Raw genomic sequence first — 27,542 nt, forward strand, 5'->3', positions numbered from 1 at the left:
CTTGTAGCCTTTGCTGTTGCCAAAATAAAGTGTTTATCATTGCTCTCCTTATTAGCAGCTTCTGGTTTGGGATGGAGGTGTAGCAGCATTCCAGTTTGCAGATTAATTACCCTTCTTGTGTCATCTTGTGATGCAGAAGAGCAGTGTGCCCTTGTCCTCTGCATTATTCACCGTAGCAGAGAATTTAGAAATATTTAGCCAAATCAACACCACCATCAAGTTAGTAAAAGCGGGCTATGTTGAAGTATCTCCATTATTCATTTGTCAGAAACTTGGCAGGTAGAGATCCAGGGTAATAGGGGATGAAGCAAGGGAGAGAGGTGATTTCCCCTCTCCTTAGCAGCCTGAGAGAGACCACTTTCCAAATTGTCCAGGTAGAGTATGACCAGGGGAGAACTGGGGAAGAAGCAGCAAATGCTTTCTGAGAAGCACTGTAGGTTTGAGGGCAAGCAGGTTAGTCATGTGAAGTGGAGAGCAGTAAAAGAGGATCAAAACAAGGTTCCCTTGCATAAAGGGCAGCAGCTCCACTCCTCTGAGTATTAGTAGGAGTCAGAGGTAAAGCAATGCCTCTTTCTTTAGTGTGTTTATTCTCTGTTTTAGGGCTAGGGCTAATGCCAAATCCCTGTAGTTCTGCAGTGCACCACTGCCAGTGAGTGTCGACTCTCTAACAAGTATTTTGCAAGATCTTTGCTCTTGCAGGAATCCCTGTATGGTTCCCTTCCTATTTTAATATGAACAAGAATTCCCCAGTCTGCATTTGAAATCTGCATAGAAATATGCATGTGGCAGAGGCCAACTCAAGGTTACACACTTGGCATTTGGGAAGGGAAGGCAAGAAATATTTACCAGTCAGTACACTCACATTATGATAAAATAAAGGTGAGCTGGGAAAAGAGCATGTGCTGAATCCTAAAATGACACAGAAGAGCCATAAACCACAGTATGTTATGCTATCTTGAGTCCTTTATGCTTCAAGCAGAAGTGAAATGTGGGGTATCATAAATGAAACAAAGATCTTGTTCTAATTTTATTTTAAAAGCCGTTGCAAGGCAAAGGGGTAACAAACATTAACTTCTTCAAACCAGGCAAATTTGTCTGCTCTGTACTGCTGCCATCAAATGAGAATTATTCTCCAAAAGCCTCTTGGAACCAGGTAAAGGTTTTGCTATAAAGCACAAGTAGAGTAGTCTAAACAAATTGCATTTTTCCTGGAAATAAACTATATGGATGTCCTTATGAGGTGCTGCCTGGTCTGCTCTATACTACTGAAACTGTATATATTTGGTCAAAATCCAAGGCTAAAAATGGGTATAGTCTGTACATCTAGAGACTTTTTCATTTGTACAGTAAGGAATAATAACTGGCCTTATCCCGAGTTTGCCTGTAAATTTCTTAGATGATCCAAAGCCTGTTTATTGCATACAGAGGCAATTTTGCTGACAGTCAAGCTGGAATAGGTCTCTTTTTCTTCCAGAGCATCCATACTTGCCTATTATAGAGAAATCACTCAAAAAGCAGCATGCATGCTGGACTCTCAAGCCTTGTTTTAAGTTTTAATTTACTTGTCTGACTTCCAAGGTTACTGAATGCAAGCAAATGCTCCTTCAGTACATAAATAAGATGAATTATACGTTAGGGACCAATGCCTCGGCCTCGTTCTTCTCATGCTCTCAGGGGAGGATCTGCTGAGGAGTGCTTAGAGCTGGGGTGCAACTTTCTTCTTCTGCCATTGAAAATTAAAGCTAGACCGTTCTGGATTAGCTCAGATGTGAAACTGCAGCTTCAGGACCATTTGCTTTGGTCTGAAATTTTTGAAGGTGTAGGGTGGTGCAGGGTGTGGAACCGTGGCAGCAGAGTGAAAGCTGTGCTAGAGCCCTGGTTGGGAAAGGCTTGGGGACTCACTGCTCTAACTGGAACAACTGGCCCCAAATTTAACACTGGATCCTTATTTAATCAGCCTTCAAAGTTTTTTTCATTTCAGTACTCTTCTTTCAAATAACATGACCTGCGTTCTCCCCTACAGGTTGCAGAAATTGAGCTGGGTTTGTAGTTAATGTTGGAAGCAAAATTCAGGCAGGACTCATTGCTGTTTCCCTTCCATGGGTTTTTAATTATATTTTCTAATTGTTTCACTGGGTTGGGATGAGGTCCTGGGGTCCTCTGCCATCCAGCTTGACTCTGACAAGACTGATTCTCACTGAAGTTTCATTTGTGGCAGTCCCAACTGTGAGGAGCAATTTTTCATGTGTAATTAATCCTAATAAAACCAACACTTCCAGGAGGCTGACCTGGATCCATCCATTTCATTGTTTTGTCAATTAATGTTATATTTAGCATCTAACACTGTAATTAGAAGAAAATACTTGAAGATGTAAGGGACAGAGAAATTTTAAGTCGTAGCTGCCAAGAAAAAGGAATTACTATCCTTGCAATCATAATTTTTTTTAACTTATTTTCAAATTAGATGGTTTTTATTCTGGTGCAGTGACCTCTAAAAACCTCTGATAAATTGTATGGTTTAACAATAGTTTCTCCAGATCACTTTGGAGCCTGTTGTGGGAAGACATACTCATGTACCTGCATGTGTGTTGGATATCTATTTGAATCTCTAAGGTTTTTATTTTAATTATTGGCAGTGATATTGTCCACTGATTTTTCCTCTGACCATTATTTTGAATGTGTTAGTACTGTTTTCCCATGCAGAGATCTACTTCATAGACATTAAAAGTTCTTTCTTTTCAAAAATCAGTTCTGTTGACCAAAATCGGTTGTTCATTGCTCTGTCCTCTGGTAAATGCATAGCAGAAAGTTCATGAGTGCCTGATATGTCCTCAGAGGCCAGTTTTAGCATTTTTTAATTGTTTTCTTTTCCTCTTTGTTTCCAGAAATGCTGAATACAGTACTCTGCAAAAAATAACGTGTGGATTTCTCAAACCTGAAGAACAAGAAAAGGTAATTACTGGACCATACAGTTGAGCCTCATTTGTTTGCTGTGCTAAAATATTTAGACCTGATCACGTTGCTTGAGCCTCCAGCACTGTGTCTGCATATGGGTTTTGTGTATTTTCAGTTATGCAGGCGCAGTTGTTTCATGAGAATATTCCTTTACGTAAAGGGAACAGGGGAACAAAAGCAGCAGAGCATGAAAATGCTGAAGCAAATGGTAGGGAAGAGCATGCTGTGAATATTTTCAGTACATATAGAAGTGAAAAGAGTAAAAGGGGGGGGGGGGAAATCAAGGCTTATATGTGCTAATGGGAAAAGGGCTGCAGACTTGGCTGTGTTTGCAGGACTGCCTGGTGGAGTCTTGCAGCCTGCTGGACAAGTGTCAGAGGAGGCTCAGCCATCATCAGTGTTACAGCAGCCTGCTCGTGTTTCAGTGACCGAGTAGCTTGTGGGGTGGTGCACCCTGCTCCAGAGGTTGTGAGCTCCTCTGCTGCCTGCAAACCTGCCTCTTGCAGTCGAGTTTCTCCATCCTTCTGGGTTGTGACATTTATTGGTGCAACTCAGCTCGGCGGGGCTGTGGCTCAGTTGCTGGTGTTAAACAAAATGCTGTTCATCAAACTTTCATGAGACACTTTGCCAGGGGCTGCATCTTGAAAGAGTAGGCTCCGAAAAGCAGTGAGCAGAGCTGTGCTGCTCCGTACTGCTGCCATCTCCTGTATTTTCTTCTGCCTTCTTTCCAAGGCTGAGAGGTGAGCATCCCTACAGGGCCTTGAGTGGTTTTGCACTCTTTCCTCCTTGGAGGAAATCTTGGACAAGGCAGGCATGGCCATGTTGAAGAGTGGTGGTCCTGGTTCAGCTGGTGCATTCCTTCAGCTGTATGGTGATCCAGAAGAGGGACCAGGAACTCACCTCTGCCTTAAAGTCTGTGTTGGGCATGAGTCTTACTGGGGTTAAGCTGAAGAATCTACATGAGCTGAGCCTTTTAGGAAGTTTTTGTCATAATTAATATAATGACTTTAAAGTAAGAAAATGTGTCAGTAGATATCAGTATGAGGAACAAAATGAATATATAATGTGAAGGTCTGTAAATCTGAGTGTGGCAAAGCAAGCCTAGTGAGACTTAAAAACATGGATATAAAGAGAGGAATGCAGCAGATGTTGCTGGGGTCAGGAAACTTTCTGTATGAATATGTGACATGTTTTTACAAGACACTTCATTTCATTGCTTGGATTTGAAAAATGCATGTGAGTGACATCTTGTGTTCACTACATCTGCAGTGCCATACTGCTGATAATTAGCACGTGCACTTTAGAGGCAGTATGAAGCCAAGATGACAAACACAAAAAAATCATAGGGTGGAACAATTCTTCTTTCTTCATGTATCAGCATTACCATTTTCTGAAAGTCCATCTTTCCACCCTACAAATGGGAGTGTTGTCTTAAGAGGCATATTGAAAAACACTTCAAGGGACTAAATTTGCAACTTGTGTGGAACCTTGTGTGTTTTTCTTGTGGTGGTCTCTGCATGCATCGGTTTAGTGCAAAATTAGGACAGCAGAGGAAAAAGAGCAGACAGAAGAGGAAGCTCTTGGAGCAAATAAATGCTTGGTCAAAGTGCGTTGAACTTTTGGAGAACCACATTGTCCTGTATTTGGGGTCAAATTGTTTAGAACTACCTTCCACATGCTAACAAATGGGATTAATTTTGATGGATACTTCCATTTGATTTATAGTGTCATTTAAACCTCTGTAATGCTTTCTGTCACAATCACCAGCTCATTTCTCTCTTCTGGGACTGTCCTATTTGGGCACTTGACATTTATAGGAGATGGAGGATAGCTTTGCTGGGAGTCAGACAGTTCAATGCTCTGAGTATAAGTCGGTTTATCCATTTCAAAATGAAATGGATAAAAAGTGAACTGAGTTTTCCAAGGGGAATAATGGAAAGGTGGGGCAGATTATAGTATTCCACAATGTGTTGGCAAAGAGGAAGAATGTGCCGTACTGTTGAGTCTCACTGGTATTCACTGCTCTTTTATAAGAGGGTGAAATATTAGTCTAAGTTATCTGTGCAATTTAAAAGTTATCTCTACAAGTTCAGCCATTTATGTTTATTTATGCTTTTGGGACAGTTGTAGAGAGATTATTGAAAAAAGCAGGATTTCTTTTTCGCAAGTAAGAGATTAAAACCATGCCCACATTCATCATGGCTACGTGGTTTCTGAGGCCTTCAAACACAGCTACCCACACTATTGCAATGTGGCTCAAACATGGGAATTATTCCCACTGGGTTTCTTGAAAGCTATAGGTGTTGTTTTAAAGTTTCACATAAACAATATTGGAAGTAGGTAAGGGTATATATGCAGCAAAAAAATGGCCACTCACATTGTTATATTTGATCTCCTCTTTTGTCAGGTCAGATAGTCACACACAATTTTATTTTCATCCCTTGAACAGGATCCCACAGAGTCATTTAGCTCTGTCAGCTGTGTGAGCAGAACAGCCATGAGCTCTTTTATTCCTCCAGACTGCAGTAGTGTCTTTTTATTTGGTGCTGCATGGCACTTGGTTGCAATGGCTGGGCTAGGGATGTATCAGATGTGTTTCATTGCAGAAGACACAGGAGCTGCTCTGTGCATGAGCCAGCCCCTAGGAAAGGCTTTACCCCATCTTACAGAGGCAGTGACCTTGATGGGGAGGTTCACCCCCCTGCAGTGGGGGCTTTTTGCAGATGGAGTGGATTCAATGCTGTGCTGCTGTTAGCATCAGTGAGCGGGGTCCAAAGCTGCAGAAATTGAGACTGTGCTTTTGCTTCCTGCGTGGCCAGACCAAGGAAGAAATCCCAAGGCTCAAGGGCATGAGAAGAGCTCTCTTCTTTTGTTCTCTGTGTCTTTTTTTTTTTTTTTTTTAACTGGCTGGCCATGACATTAAGATTTCTAATTAATTTAGAAACCACAGGCAGTTGAAGAGAGTGAGCAATGTAATAACTGGGCCATGGGGCAGAGTAAAAGCACATCAATTATTCAGGCAGTTGCTGCTGCTTATTCCCTTCCCAAAGCTGGGCTGGCTGTCATCGTGTGTCAGTGATGCTGCTAATGCCCTTCAGAATTTACATGCATAAATAGTGGCCTTTTAAAATCTGCATGAGGATGACTGTAGTATTTCCAACAATAGCTTCCTGCAGCATGCTCTGTATAGTGGGCGCCAGGGGCTCCAACCACTATTTTGGGTGCCTTGCTCAAAACTGGAATCTTGGCAGGTGCATCCTCCAGAAGCCTCTGCTGTGGAGAAGTTGCTCCTCAAAGAGATTGAAGGGCAGCCTGAGCAAAGAAAGAAACAGTCCTGCTTTAAAATGCAGGTGGTGTCTGAGAACATTCTCTGTGTGGGCGAGTTAGTCCAGCGTCTCTTACACATTGTCATCCCCTGCTTCTATTACTGTGATGTCTCCAGAGCATACTCTGTGGAGATGCCTTGGATGCCACTGGGGCTGGACCCAGTGCCGTTCCTGTACAGGTGGAGGAGCAGGAAGCATCCTTCTCCTCCTCACTGCTCTGGCTATTGCAGGTCCTGCACTCTGAGCAGCTGGAAAGCTGAAATAGGGGAAGGTTCTCTCACTGCCAAGAACTACATTCACAGGACTGGCTGTGATTGTCTAAAATGGGTGCACCTCAAAGTCTCCTGTTTGGGATGCCACAGGGAGCAACACTCATTCCTGCATTGAGCCAGTAAGGGGACTGAAAACCAGGGGACCCATAGGATTTTTCTGCCATGGACTACAAGTGGATGACAAAGCCTTATTTTTCTGTCTGGTTGGCATGGTTATCCCTGCTGCTGGAGGCAGCCACCTTGCTTTTTAAAAAGTGAACTAATTTGTGAAGGCAACGAAATAAAATGAGCCTTGCTAATTACGTGTTGTGCCGGCGAAATGACCAGCTTGGGTTTGGAAAACGCTGGCTGTAATTAATGGTGAAAGGCTTTTTCTCTCATCTGTGTAGCCATTATGAATCACTTCTCCCCATGGAAACTTTTAAATCTGTCTCACTGGGGAGCCTGAGGAGGAACAGGTAAAATGGATTTGCCTTAATAGCTGTAGTTGTAACTTAAACACTTGAAATGATATTAAGCATCTCTTCTCCATTAGCATTTCATGTTGATTCTGATGATATACCAGCCGAAGCTAAGACAAGATCAACGTTCATTAGATGGAAGAAACTAAGCTCTGTAGACAAATGCTTTGGCTAAATGGGGCCTTCATTGCACTGAGAACAAGAAAGCAATTAGCTGAAATGTTTGTTTACAAAATCTAATTCCTGGGGAGTATCTTCTCAGATTGCTGCTTACATCTCTTGGGCTGGTTTTGTTACCAAGGCTTGCAGGTTGACGGATTTTGCAAATCTTGGTTGTAGTACATCTATAACAGATGCTTCCAACTTTGCATGGTAAAGCTGAAACCAAGTGAAGAGCAGGGGCTAAGCTGCAGGTGTGCCGGAGTTTATTTGTGAATTCCTCACATCTATTTTCCAGTTTGCTGTTAAGTGCAATTAATAGTAATTATTAGATGTTCCAGATATTAAGCAGTGTAGGCTGAAGAGAAGCTGGAAGGCAGATCTGAGTGCTGTTACTGCTGTCCTCCTGTCCCCCACCTGGATCCTATCCCAGGGGAATCACTGATGGGGTGATTTTGCCTGTCTGCAATGCAAATCGTACTCTGGAAATGCTGCTTTTCTTTGGGTTACAGGAATGGCTAAGGGGAAACATAACTGCTGCCATCCAGCTATTAGAGCAAATTTCGTCACTGCGTAGCGTTTGTGGAGTGGGAAGGATCAGTCATTTTGAGCCTGTGCTGACATCACCAAAACAGCTTCATACTAATTTTAAGCGTGCAATAAAACATTGCACTGCATGCTTGGATATGGTGTGTATTTGTTAGCTTTTTTTTTTAGTCCATACAGTGACTTTGGTTTCGTTGCAGTTTTTTCTAGCGGCTTCTTTGCAGCTGAAGAGTGTCTGCACTTACCCGTGGGTGATATTGAGCAAGTAAGCATTTCCTGGACACATTTCCATTATCTATCTGGTGGTAAACATGGAACAGTTACCAAAATAGTAGCTTTTCTTCCCCACTTGCTGAATACAGGATATTAATATAATAGTCAATGTAATCTGTTTGGAGATGGCTTATAGTCATGTTAAATGATGGGGAACAGACTAATGAGGGCCATCCTATTGGTGGTTAAGGACTACAATTTAGCAAGCCTGCAGTAACTGAAGTAAAACAAAGTTGTTTTTACCTGATGTGCAGAGTGGTAGGTGATGCACAGGGTATGTCTGTGCAAATGCAAAGTTGTACTGAGCACAGCAGTAGAGTGAGGGGATGAGCTCTGGATGTCTGTGGGAGTTCAGGATGGGACAGGACTGCAGCAGAGGCTCCTGACATGGTTGCAGAAGGTAAAGTGTCAAATTCTTTGAGATGTCTTAGCCCTGACTTGTTAACAAGCTCATGGCAGTATTGTGGGTCTTGCTGCCTCCTCCTGTGCAAAGGATGCTCCCCAGCAGTGCTTCTTCTTCAGGCAGGGAAAAGGGAATTGCAGGAGTCAGTGCTGGGCTTTGCTCCTTGAAAGGCACTGCTCAGGAGGTCCCTTGGGAGTCTCTGCTAATACAGCATTTAAGACACTGCTTTTTCAGTGTCAGCACTGGAAATGACAAATGCTTCCCTTAATTTGAGAGAAGTGTGCCTGATATTACATGGTTCTGTGTGCCTGAGAGTCTATTCTCAAGACAGTACATGGGCCTATCTCCTATGACAGCTAATTGCACTATTAGGAGAAGATATCCTGCTAACTTAATAAGATACATTTATTTGTGTCTTAGAGGATTTTTTTTTCCTGAGGTGGAAGAAATCCTGAATGGTGCCAAATTTTATTTGAAGCGTATTGTTCACCGCTGTCCCTTCCTCTCTCCCCATGTCAAAACTGTTCTGCAAATTGAAAATATTTTATAAGTTCAAGGCACACCAATATAATTGAAGGCAGGCAGCACTTATGAGAGCTGAAGGGGAATTCATCATGCAGATGACTTGAGGCTGACTTTTTCCTGTGGAAGGAAGAAGTGTCAGTAGGAAGCAGCATTACCAACCGGGCTGTATACATTAAAGGTATAGAAAACTCAGATGAACAGAAGGAACTGTTGCCAGGGTGTCTCCCTCCGGCCCTGCTCTGATGTGACTTTAGCTCTACCACAGATGCTGTCAAGAATCTGGGGCAGATCAAGAGTTTTATTGCCTGGGCATCCTATGGGGTGGAGGACAGGACTTGGGGCCTGAGTGACTGCATCTACCCCCTCCCCAGAAACCCCCTCCTCTTGGCATCCCACAATGCAGATCATCTTTGTCTTCTCTGCATTCCACAGGCAGGTAAAGCATTAGGAGCTGGGCACTGAGATTTTGAACCAGCATGATTTGAACTTGAGTCTAATTTAGACAGAAGTTTAAAGAGCTCTCTCCCCTCCTTCTCATGCAAAGTACACTGGAGAGTCTACATGTGCTGTGTCTGGCTCAGAGACATCTCCCTGTGGTTTATTGCTTGGCTTTTATTGATGGGCTGTGTTTGCTTTCACACAAACTGATTCATTTGGACACAATGATTTGTTTCGCAGAAGTTGTTTGCTTAGGGATGAAGGCTGAATTAAGGGGGTTTTATGGGGTAGAAACTTTATTTCCACAGACTTCTTCAGATCTCAGTTCCACTCCCTGCAAAGTTTGTACAGACTCAGATGCTAAGTGGCCCTTGGCCAAACTAGGAAGATGCAATGTGCCAAGTAGCTGTAGGGAGAGCAGAAGGATATGTTAAATTAAAGAGAGCTTTTGAAAATTTTAGAATGTCCTGCAGGAGCAAAACGATGGATCTTGTAAAAAAATGTAAGATGATCTGATTCTGCTTTTTAATTTCCAAAAATAAGAACAAAATTGGAACAATCAATCCAATTTTATTAAAATATGATATGCTAAGTACAGCATTAGATATGTATTTTTTCACTATAAATACACCCCCAAGGAATCATTCTATTTTTAAGATGAACTTGGTATTATGATAATGTAAAAGAAGTCTATAATTTATAATTCCAGTTGGAGGTGAAGAAATTTAACATGTCAGTTTCTCTATTCATTACTTTAGCAGTCAAGACTAACAGACTGTTCCTTCACCTTTGCTGTCAATCATTTAGATAGACCAATTATGGATTTGGTTAAAAAAATACATATATCAAAAGAGAAAATGCAGCAGAAGATAGTTCAACATACTAATTTAAAAAAGCCCAAAAACATCTGATCTGTAAGAGTGCATTTAGTCCTACACTGTATGAGCTTCATGGCCAAAACTCCTCAACTATTACTCTGGTCTTTCTGAAGGAGCCATATGGACTAAGTTGAGAAATGGCTCTCCAGTGTTTGTGTGTTGGAAAAAAGCTGGTGACAGCTGACAGTCACTTCTTGTACCATTTAGAAACATTGCCTGGCAATTCTTTGGGGGGAAAAAAAAAGAGGAGGTGCAAGATAAAGTCCTGTATTGGTATTTAGATCTTCGTTGTTCATAGCCACTCATGTATGCGAAAAACAAAAGTGCATTCCAGCTGGCTTGAGATCTTTATAAATTTTAAGCATTAGTTTTGGAGTTTTGAGCCTTAAGGTCTCCAGTGCATTACTTCTTTAGCACTCAATTTAGAGGGGACATAATTGCATTGACCTCTCTTCTGCCACTAATAAATATTCAACGTGCTCCAAAATAATTCCAGAGATCTGAAACTGGAAAATCAGATTCCTTCTTGAGATGCATAAATATAGTTGCAGGTCTCGTAATCTATTATAGCAGCACCATTTCTTTGGGGTAAGTTTATTATTACAAAGTATACATGGCCAAACTTAAATATAGTTAACCTAATGTGATCAGACTGATTTGGAGCAGAGGTAGGTCAACACTAAGTACTTTTGAAAATCTCATCCCAGCTCTCTGGAGATTAGGGCTATGAGTGCAGAGCCTCTGCCTAAGTCATGCTGAAGAGGCAAGAAGGAATGTTTCTCAGTGGAGAGAGACTTCATTTAGACAGCAGAAGCACGAAGCAGACTTGGGAAAGAGAGATCTGCAACCAGATGGAATAATATCCAGCTTTGCCCAAGGCACAAGGCTTGGAAGTTAACTCATGTGGATGCATCTTTGAGTCTCTGCTACTCACTCTGCCAAGTGTGTACATGGGCCGCCTCCCTGTTTTTGGGTGGGTAGGGGCATCCTCTCCTCTCAGGTCTTGACCAGTACTGCTGCACCAAGGGAGTACAGAAGAAAAGCTTGAGGCTCCTGGCCCCAGTTTTCTCTTTGGTTTTAGCTTTTTTTTAAACAAAACTGCAATCTTACAAAGGTAGTGTCCTTGGGATTTATAGCCCTCGGTGGAATCTCTCAGCATGGAAACTTATTTTTGGTGTAATATTTTAATCTAAATACCTAAAAGTTAAGTGCTTTTTTAGGCATTTGAGTGAGTTGCATGTGGGAAAAAGCTTGAAAGCTCTCCTCTTGTATCTCTGCGAATGGTGCATGTGACTGATTCAGTGAACAAGTCAAAAATATGAGGTCTGCTGAGGCCACAGAAGGAGTATCTTCACCCTTTGTGCGCATGACTTCCCACTGAAGTAAGTGGAGTTGTGTTTTTTGAAGTGAGCCTGATTTGGCCCCCAGATCATGTGGGTATGATGAGAGGTCTGACCAGGTCCAAGTCACGCAGTATTGGTCCCTTTGTGATTGATGAGATGACTCACTCTGATACCTCATCCTCAGAGATTACTCATTGCTGGTGCTTCGTCCTGCACGTGTCCAGCTGATGGAAGTGCTTCTCCCATCAGCCATGGTGTCTCGACATCAGAGGAGTGCAGTCTTCAGGTGCCTTCTCTCCTCCCCTTCTCTTTTTTTTTGTACCACATATCTGGAATTTTAAGAGCAAATTCTGCTATTAAAAAAAAAAAAAACAACATAGCATAAGCAGGAAGTTTAGCCTTTGAACTGCAGCAACACAATGCCTTTTGTAAAAGCACACAGCTGCTTATGTATAACTTGTGTGTGACTTAAATGTCATGGGCTGCTTTCCTTGATCTACCATTTTCTACAGGAACACTCTGAGTAAGTGGGTCTAAACCTGTTGAGGCTAATCCTTTGAGAATGACTTTTGCATGTCCTTATTACATGGAGCCTGCAGAAGACTGAAGACATTTTGTCAGTGTATCCCTGGGCTAGGCCTGATGCCAAATAAAAGAAAGAAAAACCTGCAAATACTCAAGGCAGAGGATAGGAAAGAAGCAGCAGGTTGAGTAAACAGATGGGGTGGGCCAGCATTAAGAGCAGGATGGTTATGGTAAGTGTAATGTGCAGAAGTCACAGTACATCGGCTGGCTAATCAGTGCTGAATGATTTGTAGGCATCTCAGCAGAGGTGAGTTTTAAGGAGGTTTGAAGGAGAACAGTGTCGTGGTTCTGCAGATTTGTACTCTTCTCCTGCAGAAAAAGGGACTCTGTGAAAGGCATGAAAGTTATTACTTCAGTGCTGTGTTTCTGCATATATTCTTTTTCTGCTTTGTTTTTCTTTTTTTTTTCCCAATTCTTTTTTTTCCTCCACATTTGCTACAGAGTCTCTCTAATGAGCCACGGTGGTTGTTGGCCCAGATGCTGCACTGCAAATGCTATTTTTTAAACCAGCTGAGAATCTGGCCTGATATTTAGCAGTCACTTAGTACTTTCATCTTCAAAGTACTGTGCAAACATTAATTAATTCTGCTGGGGAGCATACAAGAAGGTGCTGCTGGAATAGTTATGCAAACTGCAGAGCCACAAGAGATGGCAAGGACAGTGTTGCTGGGCTTGGGAGGTCTATGCTTACATACATAATTCAGCAGAGCACAGCACAACAGGTGCTTTCATGGCAGAAAAATCTCTTTTAGTTACCTGTTTTTTCCATTGAGTGGGTGCTTGGTGTTTCCAGTGGAAGAATGTTGCCCTGCTTGGGTAGATGGGCAGCCTGGGATTTCTGTTTCTACATCTACCCCTGCAGATGGGTTCAAGCTTGCAGAGACAGTAACTGAGCAGCCAGGCAGATGCTGTGTGGATGCTCAGTGCTGAGGCACAGAGGCTGTGCAGAACTCAGGGCTGCAGCTGCATGCTTTTCACTTGGAAAATGAATAAACCACTTGCAGCACTTGCAGATTTGGAGGTGCACAGTGCTCTGCTCTACACTGGTGGCTCTTTGCATGCGAAAAACCATTTTACCCACGCGGATGTTGTCTTGGGCCGGAGTGAAGAAGCTCAGCAGAGCTGCAGAAATGGTTGTGGGAGAGCCTTCCATCTTCTCTTCAGGGCAGCATCAGCAGCCTTTGGCAAGGGCTGCAGTAACCTGCCCTGCAGAGGGTGGGACGTGCTTGCCCATCCCCAGCCGCTGGCTCTGCACAGGCAGGGCAGCAGCAGCTACGGAGCAGCAGCAGCATTAAAAGCTGGCACAGTCACCAGCATCTCCCAGCTGCACACCTAACACGCTCTGGCACGAGGCAATCAACACTGCCTGTGCCTTGAGACTTGCCTGAAGCTCTGCTTCTGAGGGAAAACACAGCTCCAGGCACTGAATCCACTCAACCAGGCATTACATTAAAAGGAGCTTTTAGAAGATCGTGCCTACTGGTGCCAAATGTAGCAGAGAACCACATCAGCCTTATATGACTTGATTCATGCTGTATCAATCCAGCAGGCCTCTAGGTGTGAGAATGTGTGTAATTTTTTGGTATGATGGGGGAAAGTCAGACTGGGAGCACTGATGAAACAGGGAAGTCAGAGGGATGCGTAATGCCAGAAAATAACATGTCTGGAAAGAGATTCTGCTCATTGGTTGTGAATCTGGACATCAAAGCTTAGAAACTGAAGGCAAGAAGTGTCTTCATATTGAGTGGAAACAGGTCTTTGAGCAACAGACAGATTCAGGTTGATAGGAAGCTGGGTTTTGGCTTGGCTTTGCTGACCTGCTCAGGTGAGCAGGTGGTGGTCAAGCTTTAAACTTCTCACACGACCCATTTAATAGCACTTATTGCTGTGGCAATTTCTGGAAGCTGTGCAGATATATTTAGAAAAAGTGTATTTCTTTTAGCTTTGCCAAAATAGGTAGATAAAATGCTCCTGATGGCAGGTTTGCATTCTCTGAGATCCTGCTGATAGTTTTCTGAATTTATTGTTCATGATGGTGAGTTAAGGAGCCGAGAAAATAGAGATTACCACGGCTGAGACAGTTGCTTTTCCAGTGTGCATGGTCTATGCATTTAAGATAGTAAAATTATATCTAGAACTTCACAGTTTTAATTTCCCGCTCTTCCTAAGATTTCAATAGATTAGCGTGCTCAGAAATATTTCTTTTTAATCTCAAGCTATTACCATGCCTAGGTTTGCATGAAAGGCAAGGCTGGATGTCTTGAGGCTTGAAAGCTATAATCAAAGATGTTTATATGAAATTTTAGTGTTCTATCATATCTTACTGTCTTGGGAGTGAAAAAATAAACTTAATGAACCTAGATCAGACAGATTTGTGATGAAGTCCCAAAGAAGAGAGAGGGCTCGCAAGTAGCTGTGATTTTGCTGTGTGATTTTAATTTTATGGGCCCCTGTTGTTCAACATTTTCTTCAGAGTAACTAAGAGTTGCATTAAATATTAAACAAACGGTGTGATGATTCATAAAGAGGGTCATGAGCTCCATATGTGAGTTAGAAATTTAATCTCCAGCTGGTTTCACTATAATCCATGTCATATGTCCAGGATCAGAGAACTCCACTGTCTTCGAATAATTAGTTAGTGATCAAAACAGGAAAAAAAAAATCCATTGAAACAATTTTCTCTTAGAAAAAGCTGTTTCTTCAAAACAAAATTGCTTGTTAAACCTCGTTAATTTTAATGGGGTTTTCTTGTGAGTGGAAGTAAGACAAAAATAATTTGGAAAATGTCAGCATGTCTTCTTGATAGTTGCAGAATTGATAATTTTTTTTTGTATTCAACGTCTTGCATTCAGAGTTGTAACTCTTACTTTGTTTTAATAGGAAAAGAGGAAAGCTGGACTTTTTCTTTTCATCAAATGTAACTTATTTTAATTAATCTAAAATAACTTTCTGTCTAGAAAGCTGCTTCACCAGAAAGGGAAACTTGATTAGCTTTTTTCTGATATGTGTATATAATTTTAATACCAGTTCAGGTATGGAAGAAAGAATTAAAATCTCCAAGTCTTTTATTTGGATTAGGAAATTAATTTTTTTCCCTGCTTCCCCCTGGAGCCCTAGAAAAATACCTGTCAGCCTTTCACTGCAGAGACAAATATGCTGAGGTTTTCCCCAGGCCTTGCTGAGGTTGCATCCTCCTTTGCATGACAATTATGAAAGGATGCTGGGGGATACCAAATGAGTGAGAATTCCAAACTTGTTTATCCTTTACAGGGGCCGTGTGCACACACAGACACACGAGCCCAGTGCTCATCCACAGTTTCCCAAGAGGTTTTTCTATGCTCCAGCTTTCAGCCTGCACATGGAGCTGTGATCTCAGCTGTATCTTCCCTTTGAGCTGCAAAAGGTGTTTTTGGGGGGCATTTGGAGGTTGATTATTGAATCTACACCCAAGAAATACCGTGGAGGCAGTGGAAGTGCAGGCCCTGTACCGTGGGGTGGGTTACTTCACACCTGGTACTGCAGCGTGGCTCGAAGGAGCGTTGCTGCTGCATTCTCATGGCTCAGCTGATGAAGTCAGCCACAGCACATGTTTGACTTTAAAAGCAGGTATATGGATGCAAACAGAATTAGAGTTTTAGTGCCTATAGTGTCTGTAGAGCTCGGAAAGCACAACTAGGCTTAGTCTCTTAGGGAGGAGGGCCGTGTTTCTTGGTGTGTGGCTTGGCTCTTAGCTCTTAGTTCAGAAAGAAGTAGGGTGTGCTGTTTCCTTCACTGTGCCAGTAGGGCAGAATGTGGAAGATATAGGAGAGCTCATGGGAAGGGATCTATGGATTTACTGGTCCGGTCTGCCATTCAGGGCAAGACAATTGTCTGCATGGGACCAGATAGATGGTGAGGTGACTTTGTACAGCTGTTATCTTAAAAACTTACAAGGCTGGAGGTAGTGCTGTCTCTCTGATGACCTACCAATACCCAGGGCATTGAATGCTTATTTTTCAATCCATCTCCTCTTTTACTGGGGGAAATGTGAAGACATGGACAAATTTAAGGTAAGAAAAAATAAGCTGTATTTAAAACATAAAAAATGACATCTGCTTAACTGTGTTAAAAACATGTAATGGGGAAGCATGCAAATGGTTATGCAAGCAGGAGTTTGGTATCTAATTGTAAATTAGATAGACAGCTGCAGGGTATCAATAGACATATGGCAGGAATGTAAATAGTTTGCTCGCACTTTAGTGACATCCTGGAAAGCTGTGTGTAAACTTTCTGAAGTGAAGAGAGAAAAGACGATTTCCTGGAAAAGAGGGTTTTCGAGAGAAATAATTGCTAATAAATAATCTGTGTCCCTCTGGAAGGCGAAAGTTTTATTTTGGCACTCGCTGAAAAAGCAGCCTCTAATCAGACTGCATTTTCCCGTTTGGCTGACAAGCACCGAGCACGCCGAGGAAGGTGCCAGTTCCATTGTGTGGCTGGAGCCGTCATAGATCAGAGCAGCTCTTCCATGGTACCTGCCTGCTGATTTCAGCACGACCTCCTGGCAGATGCTTCGTGTCTGCCAGGATTTAGGGAAGATGACAAAGAGGAGGGTAAACAGTTGAGTGACTCGAGAGAGGGTGTCAGATTCCAGAATGTAAATTTGTATGTCAGCAGCCAACACTCCTAGGTCTGCCACCAAGCAGAATACTTGTTTGTGTCCCCACTGCAGAGGTTGCTGCTGCTTATAGCCACCTTTAAAATAATATCCTGCTGCAGTGGAATGCTGTGAGGCACTAATTTTGGCTTATTTTACACGCCAGCAAGGCAGTCTAAATATTTAACGCTCTTTCGTTAATAGCTGGCCATCACATGCTTTGCTTTATATTAGGTGATACTACTGAGGCCATAAAAATTCCCAATCTAATGATAGCTAAGGTTGGTTCTCATATTGCCTAAAAGATATAGCAAGAGTAAACCTTGATTAGCTTGCTTAATTTCTCGATGGGCGTCTAGTGACTTACTTCTTAAATAATTCTTGTAAAGTTTGCAGTGGGCCAAACTCTGGTGCTTTTGAGGTCAACAGTAGCTATTCCAGTTTACTTTGTTGGGTTCGTGCATCTGCCTTGGGGAGGGATTTCAGTCCCATAGCTTGTTAATTGTAATTTTAGTCAAAGGGCCAGACTTATTTAGGAACTTCATTTAATTTTTTATTTTTTTAATAAGACAATTTCTGAAGGATGCAAAGAAGCTTTTATGGAGTGGAAGCAGTGAAAGGAGAGCAAGGAAAATCAAAGAAATCCAGACATCAGTAATGTTTCAAAAGTACATTTCACAAGGGAGTTTTGCTTAACTATCCTTCAAAGATGGCATGACAGAAAATTTGGTTATTAATCAATGGTGCTGTCTCTGTGTTGGGTTCAAGAACGCTTTTTAGAAATTAAGATTAACATCTGGTTTAGTCTACAAAGAATTTTTAGAATTGTAAAACTTTAGGTAACCATAAATTACTTAAAGTGCATGGAGGATTAATATGAAAAAAACTCCACTTTCAAGCATTGTTCTTTAAGAGGTGAGCTTAGCCTGTGTAGTCATAAGAGTTATGTCATTGGTATATCCTTACCAAATAATTGCAAACATATAGTCCAAATCAGTCCCTGGAATCAGTGGACACACAAATACACTATATGGAGTTTTATTACAGCAGAGCTTGAGAATTACACAACCAGTTTTCCACAGAAAAATTGCTTTCATATGATCTGAGTGCCATGATTTGGTTTATTTGAAACACTGTTCACTGGTGTTCCTAGCAGGCCTCTCTAATTCTACATTTATTAACAAAGGTCTAATTTAGAATAGAAGTTATTCCCACTGTTTGTAAATAAGAAACTGGAATATTTCTTACATGTGTATGTATGTGTGTTGGTGTGTGTGTGTGTAAGTGTGGATAATTTTCCACTCGTGATGTAGGAAGACGTGGCTCATAGCAACAGCCATTGCTTTCCACTAGTCACTCTGAAACATGAGATGTGAGCTGCATTCTCCTCCTTTATTGCAGCACATTTCTGATTTGGTTTGCAGTGAGCAGAAGACCTCACAGTCAGCCCATGGCCATAATGCTGTGGATGTTTTTTTCCCATTACTGGACTTTGGTATTTCAGTAGCCTCCAACTGCTTTTTCAAAGCACTTCTGGTGCTTAGCTATGCCACCATAGCTTAGCTTCTTAGCTGTGGTGGCATTTTAGCATTTTAATGACTCTGCAAGCTCAGTTCTGCTCCAGATGAGTCTAGAGAACAACATGACAAGGATCTTTCCACATCCATGTTGGAAATAATTTGCTGTGAAGAGATGCCTAGTAGCATTAGGTGGCTTTCTGACTGTCAAAACCTTGCTGTATTTTAGTGCTGAATGCTGGGAGCTGAATAGGTCAGGATTGTAAGTGCATAAAATGTCTTTTCTTCTTCTGGAAAGACTGGTCAGTATTTTTGTAGGTGGGTTTCTCCAGGAAGGCTAGGTTGAATTTCCTATAGGTAAAAGAAGGCTGATGCTTTCTTTCAGTCTTACAAAGACATGAGTAACTTCTTTTCTACTGTGTGGTTTTGCACTTACATGGCTAAATTGAGTGCAGCAGATGCTGAATCAGGCCTTCAAAGAAGGCTTAGGAGTGAATTCCTAAAATACTTAAAACCTATTTTTCATCAGCTACAGATGGATAGAGCATTAATTCTTTGCATCCTCCGTGGGCTTCCCTGTAGTGAGACTTGCCTGTATTCCCAGTCTCTTGTTTTCCATCAGCATCGATTTTTGGGTCACTATCTCCTCTCTTCTCATCTCCCATCCGTAGTTTCCTTCTCTTCAAATCTCCTTGGTCCCAGGTGTAAGTGATGGCAGCTCTGTGAAAAAAATGAAGGTTTGGTTTGAGTAAAAGTGTTGCTGATTATTGCTTGCCTCTTTTAAAGCCCCTTAGGTATTTTTCAGTGCTTCAGCAAATAGGCGGTCATTACAATCTTCTTCTGGCTTTCTCTTTCTAGTCCGAGTCTATTCCAGCCATTCCTGAGGACACTGTGCCATCCCAAGGAGCCTGTAGGCCCTGTGTTCCAATGGGAGGATTCTCTGGTTCCAGCAAGGGAAGTGCTCCCTGTTGGTGGGCTGTGATATCTCTGGTGGGAGATGCCCATTTCTGCCACAGCTCCAGCCCAGTCCTGTTGGGGCTGCTCTAAGGCGTGTGAGCTGAACTTGTTTTCCAGCAGTGGAAAGGTAGAAAGGGAAGAGGATTTGGCTGCTGCAGAAAATGTCAACTTTTTTCAGGGGAGAATTGGAAAAATCAAAAAAAAAAGGACACTTCTAGTGCATATCACACAGAAGAATCTAACGCTGTTAAAACCTGCAAGTTTGGCTCAGTCATCCTGAGCTGGGTGGTCCTTCCCAAGTGCTGCATGACTTTTCCACAGCCACAGGCTGAGCTCCCTGCCTGACAGCTTCCTCTGAGTGCTTTCCAGCCCTGTGACTTCCACTGGTAGATGAGAAAAGAGGTTTTGTATCAAGGGAAAATGGACTAGAGGAGAAAGCAGAACATTTCCATCCTTTCAGAAGGACTGCAGTGGACCAGCTGATGGAAAACTGTTTTCAAGATAGCTTTGACTTGTTTTCACAGTCTCTGAAATTGTGTAGGTTTCCTGGGGGGAATTTTGTTTTTGCGTAATGCTTTATCTGCTTGGAGTTTTGATTAAATGTCAAAATGTGTGGATCTTCTCCAGCTAGCTCAGTTTTGCCCTTCTGGAAAAAAAGCAAGGTAGACAGAAAAGCAAAGTCAGAAGCTTCATCCTGCTTTTTTGAAAATGGGAAGCAGGATTTCTAGCAAGATTTAAGGGTGCAAAACCTTTTCATAAGAGTTTAGCATTCAGAAAATCCTGTTATTCTTGCTGTCTTGGGTAATATGCTCACCTGCTGAGAGAGAGGAAAAAAGAAATTAGGGAATATCTTTGTCAACACCCCAATGTATAACTCTCTGCAGTGCCAGCTCCTGCTGGCTGGTTGTCTTGATTAACATTTTCTAGATTGGTATAACTGAAGTTTGCATTTAAATTACATGCTTACTAATGTGCATTTTTATTTTCCATTGTCTTTGCCTGACAGAGGCTTCACCCTCTGGGCTTGCTGTGTTTCACTCTCTGACATATTGAGGGAAGCTCAAAAGTCTTTCCCATACTTGTTCTCCATTTTAAATGAAAATATTACACCCTGAAGTTAGCAGCTCAGTCTTCTTTAATGCAATATGCAGTTTGCACTCAGATCACTTGCTCCTGATATAATTTATACATGAATCATGAATTATGTTTGGATTCTCAGGAAGCAAAAATAAATTTGGTATAGCCACATCCAATTATGTAATGAATTCCTCACGGTAAAATTTACAGCGGGGATGTTGCAAAGTGGAACACTGATAAAAGATTTCCAAAAGATTTGCTACAGTATCTCCTGATAAAAACCAACCTCTGTCCATTTTAGGCATAGTAGAGCCATTTTGATTCAAACAATGAAATATTTAAAGATGCATGAGATTGTTTTTCATTGTAGCTTAAGTGCCAGTGCACAGAACAAGGAGGAAAATAAGTACTTGGTGCAGTCTCACCAAACGAAAGTTCTTTCCCAACATGTTGTAAAGAACCTGCTTCATAACTCTTTTTTATGTCTCTAAAAGCACTTTCTGTGCTGCATCTAACAGATTACATTTTGAGGAGCTATTTCCTGACCCTCGACTTGACTTTTTTTAAACTCATTGCTGAACCCTGACTTCCTGGGCAAAATATGGCTCACGAGCTTTTGTAAGGTGAGCAAAAAACCAGTGGCACTGGGAGAACCATTGGTAATTTCATCTCTGTTTGTGGCATTGATTTCTCTTAAAGGCTTTTTGCTTACATTTCCTTCCACATGTTTCTCACTGTCCCTTGACCTGTTGCTTTTGATTCATTTTTACTCAATACTCAAGTAGCCCAGGCTTGGGTCATGTTCTGCAAGTGTTTTCCTGAGCAGGAATTCTTCACTCTGTCCAGTGAGATATTCTTCTTCAAAACCCATGACATGGCTCCTAGAAGCTGCATATCCATCTCAGCTGAAGGGTGAGCAGGTGGATACATGCTGGTACATCCATGGTATTTGTATTAAACAAATCTCCTCCTGGTGCTGCAGCTCAAATTAGAAAATTTTCATGACAATGACCAAATACCTCTACCGTGTAGACATCAAGAGCTATTAAGGGAACATTTTCCTTTCTTCTCTTTGAGTTTCACAGCAAGCAAGTATTTGTGCTACTTTGCCCCAAAAAACTCACCTAATGTGTGGTAGGAGCTGAATTTTGTGTGGAAATCAGGATAGTCACAATGCAAGAGCTTTGCAAGTAGAACATTTTAGCAACTTCCAGTACCATTACTATGCCATTAATACCATTTAATTGATTAATGTATCTCTTGGATTGACTATGAGAAGTGTTGAAGCTCACCTATGACAGGGAAGAACATGGCACCTGGGCTTCTCATTCCTACAGGTTTTCAGAGTTCCCTGTGGTGGTTTTAATTTTCTGAAAGTTTTTAGGGTGCTGTCTCAAGCTGATGATAAGAGGTTTGCCATTGTCTTCAACAGACTGAGGATTTCCCTGAAGAGGATTGAAGGCGATATGTGCCCTGATAGAGTTCAAGGTCAGAGAGGGAAAAAAAATGCCCTTTTTCTTACACAAAAGCAGCCTTAAACTCTGGTTCCTGCTGCCCACACAGCTGCATAGAAAAGTGCAGGAGACGTGGCTGGGTCAGCCTCAGAGGGGGTTTCTAACCAGAGAGCGTGGTGTAGCAGTCATTTAGGTGGCCACAGTCTGTGGTTTGCATCAAGGGCTGTGTGGTGGGAACACTGCCAAACCAAAAGGCATGTCTTCTGATGGGCTCTTCCAAAACCCAGGCTGAATTATTCATTCCCTTGGTGATGAGACAAGTCCGGTGTTTTCCCCTCTGATCAGAGGCATGTTTGGCAGTGCTGTTCTTCAGTACATACCCAGTGCTGATCATACTGGGTTTTGCACCAAGTGGATTCCAGTTGTGCAGGTCAGAGTAGAGCTGGCAGGAGTTGGATGCTTGTGCTCAGCTCTGCTCCAACTGTACACTTGGGGAAGGTATCCCGAGTGAATGCTTTTTTGGACATCAAAAGCCATGACAAAGTCAAGATGAACTATAAAGTTCCTGAGAGTTTACAACTTTCCCCATAGTCTTAGCTAAGCAAAACTTGATTTTTCTTTACAAGTGCAGATTCAAGCTGAGACAATAATTAGCATCCTGTTTGTTTGTTTGTCACCTTGAAGGAAGATAGGTCAAATATAGTCAGCCTGAGAACTACTTTGCCTTTCCCCCTTGAAGCATTTAATTAGATTTCTCATGTAATCTAAAAAAGAGATAGTAGAGAGCTTGCTGAAACGACTTATCCATTTAAGACTTCTTTTTTTTTTCCCTTTTTATTTCTTGCTGGCTTCATAGACCAATTTATAATTCTTCTGAAGAAGTGACAGGTTTAAACACTTACACCTCCTTGCAGAGAATAGGCAGGGTTGGGTTTTTTGTTTTTAGAAGGAAGGGCTGTAAATCAACACAATTTACAAATAAAACTACTGCTGTATAAGGCAGTAAGAGGCAATTTAGAAAATGCCCAAAATGAATGTCCTGCAACTTGTGCCTGTTTTTTTTTCCCCCCGGAATACATACATAAGTGCTATATGCATAACTATTTAAAAACAGACTAATTATTTCTTGGATTTTCCCCTCGTATTTTTTCACCTGCGTCTCCTGCTTTTGTTTGGCTTTTCTCTCTTTTTTTTTTTTTTCCTTATTTTCCCTCCCTGAGGACAGGATTGCTAGATAACTGGAACTGCCCCTGTTAGGTTGTGAACTTGGTTCAGTGCTTCTCATGATGCAATGCAATGGCAAGGAGGAGAAAGGCTGTGTGGATTGCTGGGTTACTGGTCAGGGTTGCTGTGTGTCACAACAGCTGAAAAACCCCTATACATTCATTTTTGCCCCCCCCCAGTCATGTCCTGATTCATTGGTGTTACAGCTGGAAGGATGCTTCCCTTATTCTCTCTCCTGCAGTGCAGTGTTCCCTCATGCCTTCAACAGGGACAACCACTGATTTTCTTTAAAATCCCAATATAACTCCTTTCTGTGCCCACCCACAGGACTGAGCTAACCCTGTGGGTATTTTTTACCTATGCAGATACTCATTCACTGCTCATTAAAGTGCAGATATAACCACCCCCCAAAAGAAGTCAAAACAGCCGAGTGGATTTGCACTATTACCTGTGTCACAGTATTAAAAATGGAATTTTTCTGAAACTTCTTTCCCCTGTGTGCTGTCCCATCCATTTTATCTCCCAGAAAGCTGAAGTTTGTAACCACTTCTAATCCAGGTCTTTTTGCTGTCATAACTTTAACTAGTAATGCAAAGCCCCAGAGGGGATTAGCCAACCTGAACATTTCAAATTTTAAACTTCAGTAAGTTTAAAGTAGGGAGAAAAAACCTTTCTCAGTCGTTTTCAAATCAACCTACTATCTGCCCCACCATACCTTCCTCTCCTGCAGTAACACTGCATTTTTTTTGGTGGATGTAGAATGAAAACCCTTAAAGGGAAAAATTCATCCTTCCTGAGCATGGAGAGGTAGGTGGCAGAGCCTGGAAAATGCCAGAACACAAGGATGATTTTTCAGTCTCTCCTATATGGAGAAATGCTCCTGTGAATTCCATCCTTAGCCAACATCTTGCAGGCACTAATTGCCCTTTGCTTTTAGATTGGATACCTAAACCTGCTGACTGTAAAGAGGGAAGAGTTGAAGGTCTCAGGTTTTAAATCAAAGAAACCATTCTTCAAAGGGGATACCTTTTTGCAGAGGTATCAGGAGCCAGCAGAGCTCCCTCTTTGTACCAAGAGCTACTTGGTGGCAAGTCAGTAAAGCAAACAAAACAATTTTATGATGTTTTCATTTTGATTTGAGTACCCGTGTCACGTCTGTGAGTGTGAGGACGCAGAAACACGTAGAATTGCTTGACTCTTTCCTGAAACCTTCCTCAAAAATGCAGCAGTAGTTGGTGTCAGAAATTAAGACACATACCTCAGCAAATGCCCATAGGCTGGGGTCTGTAAAAATGATGAGAGAAAGACAGATTTACTGTCACACCTGGAAGGAAAAAAAAATTCTTAGAAAGTGGAGAAGACAATTATAGGATTACTGCAGTCAAAATAGTCATAAGGAGTGGGGGTTTTTGTTGAGTTCTTTGGGTTTTTTTTCCAGTGGTGGAAGTATATCTATTTCTGCACACCACATTTTTATTCATGCTGCTTAGACATGCCATTAAAATAGCAATTCAAAAGTCAATATTATATTTAAATGTCAGACAGTTGAGATTTCAGTTATTTCTTAGCAAAAGGGCGCCAACTGAGAACGTACCAGCCCAAAGTCTTGTAGGTGGAAATAGCCTGTAATGGACAGTTATGAACCAAATAGGCAGAGCTATGTGGTGTCTACTTTATTTGGGGTTTTTTCAGAACTATTCCACATTTCAGAAACAATAACAAGAAAACCCATTAATGGCTAACTGATTGCCATAAACGTTTTGTGTTTGGTACGTTAATTAGTTGAGATTTTGTAAAAGGTCACTGTTTGGCTGGTTGTGCTTTAATTTTCAATTAACTTCAGTAACTCATCAGGTTGATGATGAGGAAGAGTCTGTCTGGACAGGGTAAAAAGTAGGTGGAGGAGGATTTGGGTTGTGGAATAAAGCACGTGAGGTTGTTACAGCAGCCCCTCACCTGGCTTTGATCCAGATTTGTTTCCATTGCGTCTTGTTCCAAGTGAGGCAATTAAGGAGTCCCAGTTGAGTAGGAGCAAAGTATTTTAGTTAACAGGTCTCTATTTCTTTAGAAGGAATTTTGCATATTCAGGAGGAATTTTATTTATTCTAGAGAAAAACAGGGTGTTGAGCAGTTTCTTGACTATATGTTAAAAAGGGGAGGCAAGGAGTGTGAGAAACAGTCTTACGCCATCCTTGGTTGTCAGCACAAATTAAAATGTGGAAATTAACAGTGCAAACTAAGAGCCAGATTCAAATGTGGCATATTGTTAGAGTCACAGCCATAATTCGCTTATGATATATTAAAAACCAGAAACACCTCAAGCTGAATTAGGTAGTGTTGATTGCCAGTTCCCTCCTGCATAAATGCCATTAGATGCCTAAAGTTACAAATTGCTTTAATAACTTTCACAACTGATTGGTAATCACCCTGCAGTTAATGAAATAGGGAAAACACCTCTCGCTAAATTCATTGTCTTCATTTCCTCCTGCATAATTTCCAAGGTGTAGAGATAATTTTCGACAGATCCCAAGCTAGAAAGGTCATCTGCTAAGTTTTACTTAAAACCACATTTGTATCTTCTTTTTTCAGTGCACATGACTATAAATCCCAGCCAGCTTTCCCATGCCCTGTTGTCCAGTGCAGCTTTGTGCAGCACACTCCAGCATTTGGCTGCTTGCTAGTCCCAAGGAGATCTTTGCATCTCAGTGGAAGTGGTGCTGAAGGCAAGTTTGCCAGAGTTGTTCTCGCTGTGTGCCCGGGCAGCTGGAGAATCATGCTGTAAACCCCCACAGCAGTGCACTTAAAGCCTTATAAAAACCATGTGAGCTGAAGAATTGCAGTTCAGGATAGACTGGTTTGATGCAGTTGAGAGTTTTTTGTGTCCTCCCAAAGTAGTAAGAGTTACAATAATTGGTCTCTGGAAAAGTCCCATAAAATTGTGTTGTCATTTAAGGATAAAATTAGTGGCTGCCAGTTAATGATGCAGGAATTATATACATGGCACTGAGCTGAGTGCAACATTTTACCTCTTGCTAGATTTCAGAGACATTAATGTCCCTTAACAAACATCTGAAGGTAATTTCAAAAGGTGGGGGTGATTACAGAAAAGAGCACAGCAGTGTTTTATAGTTGAGATTACCTCTGTATTAGACAGCTCTGACAGAGCGTGTAATTAATTTTTTAAGTGTTTATATTAAAGAATAAATAACTAGTAATACATATGGCACATTATGAGTGTTTCAAGTGTGCTGTAGTTGGGCTAGATATTAAGTTATAGCTTTGTTGTGATTTTTAGCAGAATCAGCATTGGTAAAATTGGCCATTTAGCGTTAGGTTTTCTCAAGTGCATTTAGCACACACTTAAGAGCATAAGTACAGTGGCCTTGTTCTGGAAAAGTTTTCACATCCAGGCTGTGTATCAGCAAAATTCAAGAGTGTGATGGTGGTTTCTGCCATCCCCTTGCTGTCTTCAAAAAAAAGTCAGCTGATTTCTCCAGCAGTCCCTGCTGACAGCATCTAAATGTGTGCAGAGCACTTCTGAAACTCTGGTCCTTAGCTTTTTATATGATCTATAATTTTATACGCTGTGCAACCAAAGAAGAATATGTATGATTCATACACACATACAGGAACAACACAGAGGGATCATTTTAATATAAATCCCAGTGCTGTTTGTTATGTTCTGAAATATTGCATAGAATAATTCAAATATTTATAGATGGCAGTTCAGCTTGTGCTTTGCTTGCAGCATTTGCCTTTTTTCATGTCTCAGTTGAACCGTTCTTCCTTCCTTCCTTTGCAATGTAAACATTGCCCGTGCCCAGCACGGTCCTTTCTGCTTCTTCCTCTGGAAGCTCAAACGTGAAAAACACCCCTTGGATTCTGGGTCCCATTTTCTGGCCTGGTCACTGGAGCTGTACCAAGGAGCAGGGCTGCATTTCTTTGTCACATGCTCCATTAGGAATGGAGGACTTTGCTTTCTGTGGAGTGGCTCCTTTTGGGGCTCCTGAGGCAGAGGAGTTTGTGTAACAGTTCTGTGTATATGGAATAAGTTATGACTGCTAGATGTGAAGTGATGATTAGAAGGGTATTAACATCTGCATTTTCGTGCCGACCACACACCGTGTCTTGGCCTGGCAGTCCCACCCTGAGGGGTTCCTTCTAAGCAGCTTCTTTACACTTGTAAAAAATAGGTTTTTCTTTCTTACCAGGAAAGCCCCAAGGTGGCCCAAGAATCCCTTAGGTTTGAGATGTTCTTGGAAATAAGGTTTGATATAATTACCCATACAGATTTGCGCCTGTCATCAGCCCTGGAGGGTAATTAATCTGAATGTATGAAGTTGCCTGTTTAGGAAGTTGCACATTTTGCATGTTTCTCCTTTTGCTCGTACTTTAATTCTTCACTGCCTGGCTGGGAGACAGAGAAGCAGTAAAGTGTCAACATTGAGAAGTGCGGTATAATATTAAAATGCTCTAGTTTCCATTGAACAGATGATGGTAAGAAGTTACTGTAATG

General features: G+C 41.7%; 1 protein-coding gene across 5 annotated transcripts in view; it reads left to right on the plus strand.

Annotated features, from left to right (window-relative positions):
* ADGRL3 (adhesion G protein-coupled receptor L3) overlaps nt 1-27,542 on the plus strand; it is a 488,937-nt gene that overhangs the window by 86,561 nt on the left and 374,834 nt on the right. For all 5 annotated transcript variants that reach the window (XM_050973756.1, XM_050973751.1, XM_050973755.1 and 2 more), the window contains exon 2: nt 2,886-2,952. The gene's annotated coding sequence lies outside the window, so the exon portion shown is untranslated. The remainder of the gene's footprint in view (nt 1-2,885; nt 2,953-27,542) is intronic.

This window comes from Serinus canaria, chromosome 4, assembly GCF_022539315.1.
Source record: "Serinus canaria isolate serCan28SL12 chromosome 4, serCan2020, whole genome shotgun sequence".
In the NCBI taxonomy this organism is placed as follows: Eukaryota; Metazoa; Chordata; class Aves; order Passeriformes; family Fringillidae; genus Serinus; species Serinus canaria.